Raw genomic sequence first — 14,897 nt, forward strand, 5'->3', positions numbered from 1 at the left:
CTGCACGTCACCTAGCTGCAGAGATCAGCCTTGATATCACCACAGAGTCTGGCCTAGAGACCTCATTCCAAGGTAAAGAGGGTTGGAAGGCGCTTCTCATGGACATGGAACTGGCAGATTAGGTTTATCACACCTAGCTTTCATTAGATTAGGGAGTAGGTTCTCTGTGCTAGGAATTATGCATTTCATGTTTATTGCAAGATGGTGAGGTCTTTGTGTTCACACCTCTCATCTTCTCAATTATGCTTCTTTTATTGTTCCTTGACCTAATCATTGCAGCTCATGCATTTCACCATAGATTGTTGTCTTTCCAATAAACCTATTTAAAACTCTCCTGCATCTCCTTCATTGCCTGTGTCCGACTGAGACTTGTTACTAACATGAGAAAAACATAATTTCCATTCCACCACGACTCCCCTGAGATGTCATAATCCAGAGTCCATGCATAAGGCTGCAAGAAATCACTTTTTACTGTTTGGGATTTTGGTGAGGTACTGCTTTGAGCCGGGAGGGTTGGGCAGACAGTTGTGACTTGTTGTAGGATTGACTTAGTTGCCTACAAACAAAGGTGCTGTTATCCCTAAACCAGGATTCTTGCACACCTTCCAAGTCTTTAGTGTACTTTGTATCACTTTATCATGTGTGAAATGATCAGGCTAGCAGATAGAAACTGTGCTGAATAAATCCAACACAGAATCTGCAGCTTTCCAAGACTAAAAGCTATACTAGTATAAACCATAAGAATGTGGCAATTACTTCAAATGCAATTGATTGAAAATCAAAGTAAGACTGTAGTTCTTAAACACACATTCGCATAGGTCAGGATTCACATGTGTGTTCTGGAGCTCATCCCACAAATGGTGTGGTTTCATCTCAGCCTCTACTTTTATGTTTTTTAAATAATTAGGCCCACATCAGTACCTGAATACACAAATCTCAAAATATAGTACTCACTTATAAAAAGCCACTTTTATTGAGGGAATGTCAAAGTAAACCTGTGTGGACATTCGAATGTCATTTTAATGAGATCAAATTTAGTATGTGACTTCGATTTCAACAGTGTTCATATTAATTTAAACATCAAGGCCTGAGGAAAGACTAATTGGATGATTCTGCTGGACACTTGCTTGTGCTTGAGTCAATTTCTCAGACTTTTAACCACTTTAAACCAGATACAAAATATAAAACGTGCATGCTCTTGCCAATAATAATGTGTGTAGTGCAGTTATAAAATGCTGCTAAAATTAAACAAGTGGATTAAACACTATGGCCCAGATTTATAAGGAACCAGTGCAGCGCCAAAATTAGCAGACCCGCACTACATCCGCTCTGAAACTCAAGGGTGCGTCTTATTTACAAAAATGCGATGCACCCCTGTGTTTCCCCTAGCGCTGGCACTAAATTTAGCTGTCAGCACCAACGCAGGCATCCCTGCACCGAAGTGCAAGGGTGTCTGCATTTAAAGGAATGACTGTTTATGTGCAGGTAGCTGTCCCATCCTGCACATAAAAAATCTACAATTGTGATTTGGCACTGCTGCAGCACACATCGAAGTAGCAAATCGACATTATTGAATGCTTGATAATATGATAATTCATGGCCTTTTGCAGTTTCTATGTGTGCTGCAAAATGCAGCACACATGGAAAAAAGCAAAAATGAGGAGAAATAAAAGTATTTCTCCTTGTTGCACCATGCTAACGCCACCTCTGGGGTGGCATTCATTTTGATGCTGCCACAGATTTACAAATTCTTGTAAATCTGGGGCAACGCCAAAAGCAATAGGTGTTGCGGTGGAGCGCCTACAGCAACACCCATTGCACACCCTTCTGCCACAGAAAACTGCGCCAGAGGGGCCCATATTCACAAGGTGGTGTTAAGTCTCAAAAAGTGGCTTAGAACCACCTTCCAAATATGGTGCAGTGCACAGCCACAACAAAAAGTGACGCTCCTGTGGCACTAGATGCTTGTAAATATGCCCCTATGTATTTACAAAGTCATAGATTCTGAAACAAAAGATAAGGTTTTAAATAATAACAATAAGGGACAGGTTGATTATCACCCCCAAACCGAATCAATTGACTCCCCATTTCCATCAGATGAACTGGATATTCAGTTATTATTTCTAATGGCAAATTCTCATGTAGGTCTTCTTACAAAAAGCTTTTGCTGTATGTGGCAGACCTATCCATGCAAGTGCATCATATAAACTTAGAATGGGCTTTTGGTCAGCCCATTGCTCAAGATTGGATGGCTTTGTTCAATGTAATTCCTCATTAACTGTGTGTTTGTCCCACCCAGTAGCATTTCGTACTAACAGTATTCCAGCTGGATGAGGTGTACCCTTCCACTTCTGACTTAAGAGAAATATTTTTTCTTTCCCCCTAAGCACTACACGGAAGTGCAAATCTTTCACTTGTAGCTTACTCGATCGCTTGGTCCATTTGACATACAAGCCACTCTCCTTTTCTGCTTTCTACTCCCTGCTTTCTATTTTCTACTACGTTTACATTTGTTGCAGTGCTCTGCTCCCGGTCACATTTCCTGCTTTTTTTTTTAAGGAGGGCCGTTCAGATGGAAAGCCTACTGGGGTACATGCTTCCCTTTTTCTTGCACCTGCCCATATGCATCTCTGGCCATCTTGGATTGCCTCAAGCATACGCATGAGTGCACTTCTGCAAGCATTTTGCGGAGCCTTTTCTATAACGGAAAACCCATTCCAAAATGGTCACCTATGTGTCTGCATGCACGCACGTGGATTATGGTTCGTGTGAAAATACCTTGTGATAAGCTGCCAGCCATTTTAGCATTAGCTATGCAAGCAATGGAAGAGCCAATAGCTGGTTCATTTACTGCCATGGTCTATTGGCACTACTCATTTGTAAAAGAAGGAGTGCTGGTGCCCAATGCTCTGCTGAGAAGACTGAGGACTGCGCAATTAATTAATCGTAGGCATGCCGAAAAAACAAAGCGGGTGGCCTTAAAACCATCTCATGCCTCTTTAATGTAGAACCAAACACTCCCTGTCCCATTGCCCGACTCTTGGAGGTTCCTGCTTTCTCCTTTTGTGGCGTTTTGTCATCTTCCTCCGTCTTTCCGATCTATGTATTTCTTGGGCTAAGTAAAAATCTGATGCAGAATAAGACCGGTGGCCCCCACCACTAATCACCGGTTCAATTTAAGCACAGCCTATTATTTGCTTTGCCAAAGCTTGTAAATTATGCAGCCACGGACCTTCTCCAAAATTTGCTTAATAATTTGACCTACTTGACATTAATAGTAAGTTGCTGCTATCAAGTAAAGACACTTATTTCCTGTTCAATACTAGCAATAATGCAGCCCCCTCCTGGGAAGAGGAAAACAACAGTGAAAAATTGCATTAGACGCCTCCATAGCTTTTCTTGCTTCTTTCCGAAAGAATATAACTAATTACTTTTGAGTAGTAGTTACTACCGATTGGGCAAGAACATAGTAACGTATATATAGCACTTCCCATGACAGAAACTGGCCCTGTATTGGTACAATCACAGGACATTAAAACTGAAAGGGGGTACGTGTGGTTTTGCAAACAGGCGGTGTGAACGAACAGTTTCGACAAACCGGTGAACGAACAGAAATTTTGCAACAATATTTTCCTTAGCTGGGCATGGAAAGGTGGTCAGGTTAGTTTTTGATCGCATTATATTTATTACCTGCTGCTTACTTCTTTTGGACTCATGGCATATTGCTTAACAAATACCTGCATACTGCAAAGTTGACACCAGAGCGCGCCATTGCTTCCTAGATGGAGCCTTTTCAATTTGCTATTCTGGAATATCTATTTATTGTTAACATATCTGGAATTAATTTCTAAGTAGGTAAATATGAAATATTAAGACATATTGCATGCGATTTTGCCACTCCAAACAACCAGCAAGCACTTTTTAATGCTGTACAAATAACAAAGCAACGGTAGGGCACGGAAGGAACAAATTACATTCTTTTGCACTTTCTACACGCAAATCACTATGGTGGTCATTACAACCCTGCGGTCGGTGTTAAAGCAGCGGTAAAACCGCCAACAGGCCAGCAGTAAAAAAATGGAATCACGACTGTGGCGGAAACCGCCAACATAGACAGCCACTTTAACACTCTGACCGCCACGACGGTACAAACAAACAACGTGGCGGTAACCGCCAACAGACAGGCGGAAGACAATGTACCGCCCACACTATTACAACCCACCAATCCGCCACCTTTTCCGGGGCGGAATCCCCGCGAACAAAAACACGGCGGCAACTGGACTTCGAAGGGAAAACGCTCACCTCTACACACCCCACGAGGAACCAGGACGCCATGGAACCCGAGCTCCAGATTCTGCCAGCCTTTATCTTCCTGCTACTCTACCAGGAGCACGAATGCCGGCGGGGAAGACCACGGTGAGTACTGCACCTACGACACAGGGGAGGGGGGAGGGAAAAGAGTGTGACACACACACGCAACACTCCCACCCCCACCCTCACCCACTACAACACACACGCTAATACATATTGATACATTATAGTTACACCCCCCCAACCCCCTCTGGAAGAATGCAAGGACAAAAGGAAATGAGTCGAATAATTGTGATATATTCAATTACATACATCAAAAATAATTACAAATATATACATTTATACTATATACAATTATATACACCAAGAACACAAGTCCAAGGGATTCCACCATCATAGTCCGTGGATCACTGGGCCCAAAAGGCATGGGGGAGGCCCACACTCAATACCCAAACAAGACGGAGAGAACACTGCAGGGGCATCAGATAGAAATAAAACAGGCACCTCAGGGGGAAGGGAAAGGGGGGCACCTCAGCCGGTTGAGTGCACAACTCAGAATCCACGAGGGGGCTCCATGCCCACTGTTCAATCCTGGGGAGTGCAAAGCCACAGTCTCTCAAGTTTCTACAGTGGGTGGGTTGCCCACTGTTCAACCCTGGGGAGCGCAAAGCCACAGTCTCTCAAGTGGATAACAATCTCCACTGGTTCTGGATTGGGTTTTGTGCCCAGAGTGCTTCATCCTACCAAGGACTGAGGTAGTGGATGCGATACTCCACTGGTTCTGGAGGGGGCTTTGTGCCCAGAGTGCTTCATCCTGCCAAGGACTGAGGTAGTGGATGTGATACTCCACTGGTTCTGGAGGGGGCTTTGTGCCCAGAGTGCTTCATCCTGCCAAGGACTGAGGTAGTGGATGTCTTTCTCCACTGGTTCTGGAGGGGGCTTTGTGCCCAGAGTGCTTCATCCTTCCCGTGGCGGACACAGTAGCGTCGGAATCATTGGCGCTCACTGGCCTGCGGTGCTGCTGGCGGCGGTGTCCTGGGCAGCGGTTCAGCTGGTGGCGGTATTGTCTTGGCCTGTGGTGCTGCTGGCGGCGGTGTCCTGGGCAGTGGTTCAGCTGGTGGCGGTCCTGTCTTGGGCAGCGGTTCAGCTGCTGGCGGTCCTGTCTTTGGCAGTGGGGCTGCTGCTGACGGTCCTGTCTTGGGCAGCGGGGATGCTGCTGGCGGTCCTGTCTTGGGCAGCGGGGCTGCTGGCGGTCTTCTCCGGGGCAGCGGGGCTGCTGCTGGCGGTCCTGTCTTTGGCAGCGGGGCTGCTGGCGGTCTTCTCCTGGGCAGTGGGGCTGCTGATGGCGGTCCTGTCTTTGGCAGCGGGGCTGCTGGCGGTCTTCTCCTGGGCAGTGGGGCTGCTGGAGGTCTTGTCCGCCGTGCTGATCTTCCCAGACTTGCCGGTTTTAATGTGCCCCTTCCCCACCTTGGATGGTGTTGCAGCTGTCTCCACACTCCCAACTGTACCCCTGGGAGCATCTTTGGTGGCTGATTTTTTTCCCCTCTCCCGCCGGGCACTGGCCAACTTTTATGGTTGACAGGTGGGGGACTGTCCGTGCTGTGGCTCCTTGCCACACTGGCTGCCCTGCTGCCTGGTGCACTCCATAATCCGGTGACTACTGGCACCACTGGTCCCGCCGATGTTGTGGCTGAGGTGCTTGGTTGGGACCTGGAGAGTCGGGCCCTAGGAGACTGAAGGGGTGGGGGAGGTGAGGGAAAGAGGTCAAGGCTGGCCAGGAAAAGTTTCTTAGGAACACTGGAACGGGTACCTGGAGTGGAGGAAGAGGTTGTGGCCGCAGGAGGTGTATGTTTGGTGACTTTGGGTGAAGGTGCATGGGCTGGAGGCTGGCGTGAGGTGGGTGGCTGTTGGGTGGGGGTGTGGCTGCGTTTGTGTACCTTGGGAGGTGGCCTCACAGACACACTGGGAGAGGACAGAGGGGATGTGTGAATGGTAGTGGGGGTGGTGACAGCACTTGAGCGGGGTGTGCTGGTGGGTGTGCTGGTGATGGACGTAGTGGCTGAGGATGTAGTGCATGCAGGTGTGAGTGGAGACGAGACAGGGAGGGAGGAGGGAGACAAGGAGGAGGGGGACGCAGTGGATGTTGGTGTGTCTGCATGTGTCTGATGCTTGCGTGAGTGCCTGTGGGATGTGTGATGCTTATGTTTGCCAGAGCATCCCTTGTGTGTTGAGGTGTGTGCATGCTGGTCTGATGGTGTGCTTGGGATAGGCTGAGGTACAGGGGTGTGGGTCTGGGTGGAGGAAGTTGGAGGGGGAGGCTAGGGACAGGGACAATGGTTGCCTCAGTGCTGAGGCCAGAGTCTGAAAAGCTCACTGAAGGGCTAATACCAGGAATAACAGCAACAATAATTCCACTACTGTTTGTATTATTGGTACAAATAATTTTTAATAATAATAAAGATACGAATAATAAAAATAATAAGATGTAAATGACTAGCATGCCATGTGTACAACGAATCGATCCACGAGACAGAATGACGTATCTTAAGACAGCCACTTCCTGTGTGCCAAACTGAAACATATATGTTCACATAACGTGACCTGTATTATCAGTTCAGAGCTGCGGCTGTCTCAGTAATCACTGCCTGCAAAATGTAACCGAATGTATAAAAACTATAAACTTGCTTCAAGGGTAACATTCATTGAACGACCTGCTGAACTGGCAGGGAAAGTACAGAGCAGGGTTAGAAGCACAAACACAAAGCAGAAATGAAGTGGCTAGAAACAAGATCTTCAAATAAGCAAACTTTCATCCGAAATTTTACACAATGTGTTTTATTGGAAGTTTGACATAATTTATGCGCCCAATTGATCAATGATTCAATCATGAACCACGCATTAAAGTGTAACTTCTAGCAACACGGGCGTAGACACGTGAATGCTTATCAAGATTAGCAAAATTAAAAGTAAATTTGTAAATATATGTGCATATGGGATTACATCCTTCCACGACCAGAGTTTCAATTTTATGTAACTCTTCGAAAATTGCTTGCAACTATACACATGTTAAATCAGCTATATGCATGTTCTACTTTAGCATTCTTAATTTCACTTTTATTGTTCATACTTTTTTGTATACGCATATCGGATTAGACACACAAAAACATGGATAAATAAACATAGTAGTAAGACATTTACACAGCCATACATTCAGATTATGGTGGCCATTACAACCCTAGCGGTCGGTGTTAAAGTGGCGGTAAAACCGCCAGAGGCCGGCGGTAAAAAAATTGCAATTACGACCGTGGCAGAAACCGCCAACAAAGACAGCCACTTTAACACTCCGACCGCCACGGCGGAACAAACAAACAGCTTGGCGTCACCGCCAACAGACAGGCAGAGGACAATTTACCGCCCACAGTATCACAACCTACCAATCTGCCACCTTTTCGGGGCGGATTCCCCGCGGACAAAAACACAGCAGAAACAGGACTCCGAAGGGAAAACACTCACCTCTACACACTCCACGAGGAATCCGGACGCCATGGAATCCGAGCTCCACATCCTGCCAGCCCTCATCTTCTTGCTCCTCTACCAGGAGCACGAACACCGGCGGCAAAGACAACGGTGAATACTGCACCTACGACACAGGGGAGGCGGGAAGGAAAAAACAAGGCCACACACGCAACACCCCCACCCTCACCCACTACAACACACACACTAATACAGCATGATACATTACAGTTACACCCCCCCCAAGCCCCCCGGAAGAATGCAAAGACAAAAGCAAATGAGTGTAACCAATGTAATATATTAAAATCCAGGACGCAAAAATATATATAAACCATTAACAAATATATACACCAAGAATATTAGTCCAGGTAGTGCTCCATTGAAGTCCGTGGAACACTGGGCCCACATGGCATGGGCGAGGCCCACACTCAATCCCCGAACATGACGGAGAGAACACTGCAGGGGCATCAGATAGCAATAAAACAGGCACCTCAGGGGGAAGGGCAAGGGGGAGCACCTCAGCCGGTTGAGTGCACAACGCCAAATTCACGAGGGGGCCACATGCCCACTGTTCAATCCTGGGGAGTGCAAAGCCACAGTCTCTCAAGTCTCTACAGTGGGTGGGTTGCCCACCGCCATATCCTGGGGAGTGCAAAGCCACAGTCTCTCAAGTCTCTCCAGTGGGTGGGTTGCCCACTGCTTTATCCTGAGGAGTGCAAAGCCACAGTCACTCAAGTCTCTACAGTGGGTGGGTTGCCCACTGCCATATCCTGGGGAGTGCAAAGCCACAGTCTCTCAAGTCTCTACAGTGGGTGGGTTGCCCACTGCCATATCCTGGGGAGTGCAAAGCCACAGTCTCTCAAGTCTCTACAGTGGGTGGGTTGCCCACTGCCATATCCTGGGGAGTGCAAAGCCACAATCTCTCAAGTCTCTAAAGTGGGTGGGTTGCCCACTGCTACATCCTGGGGAGTGCAAAGCCACAGTCTCTCAGGTGGCCTTTTGCCCAGAGTGCTTAATCCTGCCAAGGACAGAGGTAGTGGATGTGATTCTCCACTGGTTCTGGAGGGGGCCTTGTGCCCAGAGTGCTTCATCCTGCTCGTGACGGACTCAGTAGCGTCAGTGCGCCTGGCGCTCATGGGCCAGCGGTGCTTGTTGCAGCAGTGTCCTTGGCAGCGGTGCTTGTTGCGGCGGAGTCCTTGGCAGCGGTGCTTGTTGCGGCGGTGTCCTGTTCAGCGGTGCTTGTGGCGGCGGTGTCCTGTTCAGCGGTGCTTGTGGCAGTGGAGTCCTTGGCAGTGACTCCGCTGCTGGCGGTCCTTCATGGCCCAGAGGGACTGGTGCTGGCGGTCCTGTCTGTCCCAGCGGGACTGGTGCTGGCGGTCCTGTCTGTCCCAGCGGGACTGGTGCTGGTGGTCCTGTCTGTCCCAGCGGGGCTGGTGCTGGCGGTCCTGTCTGGCCCAGCGGGGCTGGTGCTGTCGGTCCTGTCTGGCACAGCGGGGCTGGTGCTGGCGGTGGCCTCCTGGGCAGCTGGGCTGGTGCTGGTGGTGGCCTCCTGGGCAGCAGGGCTGGTGCTGGCGGTGGCCTCCTGGGCAGCTGGGCTGGTGCTGGCAGTGGCCTCCTGGGCGGCAGGGCTGGTGCTGGTGGTGGCCTCCTGGGCAGTAGGGCTGGTGCTGGCCTCCTGGGCAGCGGGAATGATGGTGGTGGCCTCCTGGCTAGCGGGGATGATGGCGGTGGCCTCCTGGGCAGCGGGGATGATGGCGGTGGCCTCCTGGGCAGCGGGGATGATGGCGGTCTTCTCCGCCATGCTGCTCTTCCCAGACTTGCAGACTTTCTTGTGGCCCTTCCCCACCTTGGAAGGTATTGCAGCTGACTCCACACTCCCACCTGTACCCCTGGGAGCGGGTTTGGTGGCTGGAATCTTTCCCCTCTCCGGCGGGGCACTGGCCAACTTTTGATGTTTGACAGGTGGGGGACTGTCCGTGCTGTGGCTCCGTGCCACACTGGCTGCCCTGGTGGCCAGTGCACTCCAGATTCCGGTGACTATAGGCACAACTGGTCCCGGAGATGTTGTGGCTGAGGTGCTAGGTTGGGACCTGGAGAGGCGGGCACTAGGAGACTGAAGGGGGGGGAGGTGATGGAAAGAGGCCAAGGTTGGCCAGGAAAAGTTTCTTCGGGACACTGGGACGGGTAGCTGGAGGGGGTTTGGGAGTGGAGGAAGTGGTAGTGGTTGTAGGAGGTGTTCGTTTGGTGACTTTGGGTGAAGGTGCATGTGCTGGAGGCTGTCGTGAGGTGGCTGGCTGTTGGGTGGGTGTGTGCCTGCGTTTGTGCATCTTGGGAGGTGGCGTCACTGACACACTGGGAGAGGACACAGGGGACGTGTGAATGGCAGTGGGGGTGGTGACTGCACGTGAGCGGGGTGTGGTGGTGTGTGTGATGGTGATGGAAGTAGTGGCTGAGGATGTAGTGCATGCAGGTGTGAGTGTAGACGAGACTGGGAGGGAGGAGGGAGATGAGGAGGAGGGGGACACAGTGGAGGCAGTGGATGTTGGGGTGTCTGCATGTGTGTGATGCTTGCGTGAGTGCCTGTGGGATATGTGGTGCTTATGTTTGCCAGAGCTTCCCTTGTGTGTTGACGTGTGTGCATGCTGGTCTGAAGGTGTGCTTGGGATAGGCTGTGGTAGAGGGGATTGGGTCTGGGTGGAGGAAGTTGGAGGGGGGAGGCTAGACACAGGGATAATGGCTGCCATCAGTGCTGAGGCCAGAGTCTGAAAAGCTCGCTGAAGGGCTGTCTGATCAGAGTGAATGCCCTCCAAGTATGCATTAGTTTGTTGCAACTGCCTCTCTACACCCTGGATGGCATTCAAAATGGTAGACTGCACAACAGTGAGGGACTTGAGGAGGTCAATGGCCTCCTCACTGAGGGCAGCAGCGGTGACTGGGGGGAAGGTGATGCCCACCCTCCTGGGTGAGCTGGCACGGGGCAAATGCTGAGGGGCTGCAGGGAGGGTGGTGCTGGTGGGGAGGGGGGGTGGCCGTAGTGTCACCCCCCAGGGCCATGTGGGATGCAGCTCCCTCCTTCTCCGGTGCCACTGCTCCTCCGCCTGATGATGCTAATGCACACAAGAACAGGGAGACCACAAAAAGGGGGGGGAAGACAGAAGAAAGACATATTGAGTGCATGCAATACCGCTAGCGTTGGCGGACACTACAGACACAGAAGCCTCCTGCACTACGCTGCGCACTTGGAGGCTACTATTCAATCCCAGGGACATGGGTTACAAGGCTATGCCCTATTTCTGCACACATGGATGTCACAGGAGCCTGACTAGGTGTAGTTGGCACTGTACACAGGTGGGGTGCGGTGCAACAGGGCCTGCCTTAAGAAGGGTCCTTGCCTACTAAACTTGCCCTGGCCTAGGGGAACCCACAGCCCACCTCCCCCTCCCAGACACCTACAATGCGTGCTGAATCAGCAGAATGAGTGTGTACTCACACCCTTGTTGCTGCTGTGATGCCCCCAAGTGCCCATCCAACTCCAGGTACACCACTGCCAGGATCCTGAACATCAGGGGGGTCATGGTGCGACGGGCACCCCTCCCACGTTGGGAGGCCATCCCCAGGTGGGCCTCCGCCGTCTTCTTGCTCCAGCAGCGAATGTCCTCCCATCTTTTACGGCAGTGGGTTCTCCGTCTGTGGTTGACCCCCAGGGTCAGGACTTCCTTGGCGATGGCACGCCAAATGTCCTTCTTCTGGTGGGGTGCTGACCTACAGGAATTGTACAGGGGGAAAGAAAAGTTATTGGCCCCCATCCCTACCCTTGCCATGTGGCACATGCACTCACCGTCGTTTCATGCACGCATCAATCTCCCCACTCCCCATCTTTCATCCACACCACTCCACATAGGCATAGCCCATACAGCGTGCTCCCAGTGTACCTACCTGTTTGTCTGGAGGACCGTAGAGTAGCGTGTACTGGGGGATGACCCCATCCACGATTTTCTCCAACTCCTCCGATCTGAAGACAGGGGCCCTTTCCCCAGACGCATGAGCCATTGTCTCTTCCAGACTGAGGTCACAGCAGCACTTGCAGTGTAGGTCCTCTCCTGTCGAAGATCAGGTATCGAGTGATTGAACAGATAGAAAATTGCGGTCATGTCCGTGGCGGTGCGTACCGTCACAGCCGGCGTACATCCTATTTGGCCCCTGGGACCCATAGGGTCCAATTTTAACCAATGCAGAATTGCGCCGCGGTCTTCGACCGCCTACCGCGACGGTGTACAACGCCAGTTCAGTTACCTCACATCCCATTGTCCCACTTTACAGGTCAGGCAGCTGCCAATTCAGGGGCCCACATGGCTTAATTTCTAACTGCGTCACATATACCTAGGCCTTGCCTCAACACTCATACAGGCCAAATTTCGGGTTATGATTCGTGTTCTGTGTAAGCTGTGGGTACGTACCTCTGAGTTGGTTGACTCTGTGCTCGCTGTTGTCCTTCAGAGGCACCATCCGCTGGAACATTTGAGGAGATGGCGGCATCCTCCGGTGTACAGACCACTGGTGGACCTGTCGACAATGGAGGAAAGACATATGATCATCACCTACAGGCTTGATTGTGCCACAATCCTGGAACTGTGTGCCCAGCTGGAGCCAGACCTGATGTCAGCTATCCGCCATCCCACAGGAATCCCCCCTCAAGTGCAGGTGCTGTCAGTACTCCATTTCCTTGCAAGTGGGTCATTTCAAACAACAGTGGCCATAGCATCAGGGATGTCCTAGCCTATGTTTTCCAACCTGTTGTCCAGAGTGTTGTCTGCCCTGCTGAACCACATGCGGAGCTACATCGTTTTCCCTCAGGTGGAGGATTTGCCTACAGTGAGAGGTGACTTCTATGCCCTGGGACATAACCCCAACATCATAGGTGCCATTGATGGGACACATGTGGCTTTGGTACCCCCCGCAGGAGTGAACAGGTGTACAGAAACCGGAAGAGTTATCATTCCATGAATGTGCAGATGGTGTGTTTGGCCGACCAGAACATCTCCCATGTGAATGCCAAATTCCCTGGCGCAGTGCATGACGCTTACATCCTGCGGAATAGCAGCATCCCTTATGTGATGGGTCAACTCCAGAGGCACCGTGTGTGGCTATTAGGTGAGCACCTGGAAGCAAGTCAGTGGGAATGGTTGTCTGGGTCTGGGGATATCCCTACAGGTTAGTGTGTGTCTAACAGTTGTCCTTTGCCATTTTCAGGTGACTCTGGTTACCCCAACCTGTCATGGCTACTGATCCCAGTGAGGAATCCCAGGACAAGGGCAGAGGAACGCTACAATGAGGCCCATGGGCGAACTCAGCGGATTATAGACCGGACCTTCGGCCTCCTGAAGGCCAGGTTCCGGTGCCTCCATATGACAGGTGGATCCCTATTCTACTCACCAAAGAAGGTGTGCCAGATCATCGTGGCCTGCTGTATGCTTCACAACTTAGCTTTGAGATGACAAGTGCCTTTCCTGCAGGAGGATGGTCCAGATGGCGGTGTTGTTGCAGCTGTGGAGCCTATGGACAGTGAAGACGAGGAAGCAGAAGAAGAGGACATGGACAACAGGAACTCGGTGATCCTGCAATATTTCCAGTGAGACACAGGTAAGAATACAAACCTGCTTACTACATGTACTTAAACACTACTACCTCTCAACTGTCTGCCGTTTTCACCTAGTGTATGGTCACTGAGTTGTCACTTTCCCTTACGATTTCACAGATGTGGGTCCCACTGTGTGACATCTGCTTTGTTTCCTCATGGACTAGAGCTGTGTGAGATAGGTATGTTGACATTACATTTGAAAGAGCATTTTGACACTGTAATTGCTAATACACTATTTCAAAATCACAGACTGACTCCAGATTGTTTTTTGCTTCAAGGGTGTTTATTTAAGTGCTCAATATTGGAGGGGGTTGTAAAATGGTGAGGGGTGATGGTGGAGGAATGTCCATGGCAGAGTCCAGTCTATTAGTCTCACAGATGCATTGCCCAAATGGGCATAGGAAGAGGAGCTGGGGCAGTTTGAGGATAGACAGGGTGACAAAGTGGGACAGATGGATGACATTCAGGGTGGTCTCATTTCTTGGCGGGAGTCTTGGCATCGTTCTCTGTCTTTGTCCTGGATCTCAGGGACTGTTTGTTGTGTGGTTCACCCTCTGCAGGGGGCGGGGTGCTGGTGTGGTGGTGCCTCCTGTCCACTAGCGCCGGCGGAGGTGGTGGGCAGTTCATCATCCAGGCTAGTGTCAGGGGCCCCTTATTGTGCCACAGTGTCCCTCCTGGTTTTGAGGACTTCCTCCAGCACCCCTACGATGGTGCCCAGGGTGGGATTGATGGATCTGAGTTCCACCCTGAAGCCCAAATACTGTTCCTCCTGCAGGCGCTGAGTCTCCTGAAATTTGGCCGGTACCGTTGCCATTGTCTCCTGGGAATGGTGATAGGCTCCCGTGATGTTGGAGAGGGCCTCGTGTAGAGTGGGTTCCCTTGGCCTGTCCTCCCCCTTTCGCACAGTAGCCCTCCCAGTTCCCCTGTGTTCCTGGGCCTCCGTCCCCTGGAGCGTGTGCCCACTGCCACTGCCCCCAGGTCCCTGTTGTTGTTGGGGTGGTGGGTTAGCCTGGGTTCCCTGTAGTGGTGGACACACTGCTGATTGACGTGTCCTGGGGACAGAGGTATGGGCCCGCTGGGTGGGTGCTGTGCTGGTGTTTCCAGAGGGGGAAGCTCTGTGGTGGCCTGTGACTGTGTGATGGGAACCGACTGTCCAGAGGTCCCCGATGGGCCAGGCTGGTCATCTAGATCCAGTTGGACAGAGCTGCTGTCATCACTGTGGGCCTCTTCTGTTGGTGGTGTGAACATGTGTGGACCCTCCTGTCCGGTGAGGTTTGGTAGGGGTCCTGCAGGGATATAACAGGATGTTTATTACATCTGTGTGTGGCATGGTGTGTAATGGGTGGGTGACCATGTACCCCAGTGCTTGCATTCTTGTGTGGGACCTTGTGTGATAATTTTTTAGGGGTGTGTGTAGGTATGCGCAGTGGCCATG

Source organism: Pleurodeles waltl, chromosome 6 (genome assembly GCF_031143425.1).
Source record: "Pleurodeles waltl isolate 20211129_DDA chromosome 6, aPleWal1.hap1.20221129, whole genome shotgun sequence".
NCBI lineage: Eukaryota > Metazoa > Chordata > Amphibia > Caudata > Salamandridae > Pleurodeles > Pleurodeles waltl.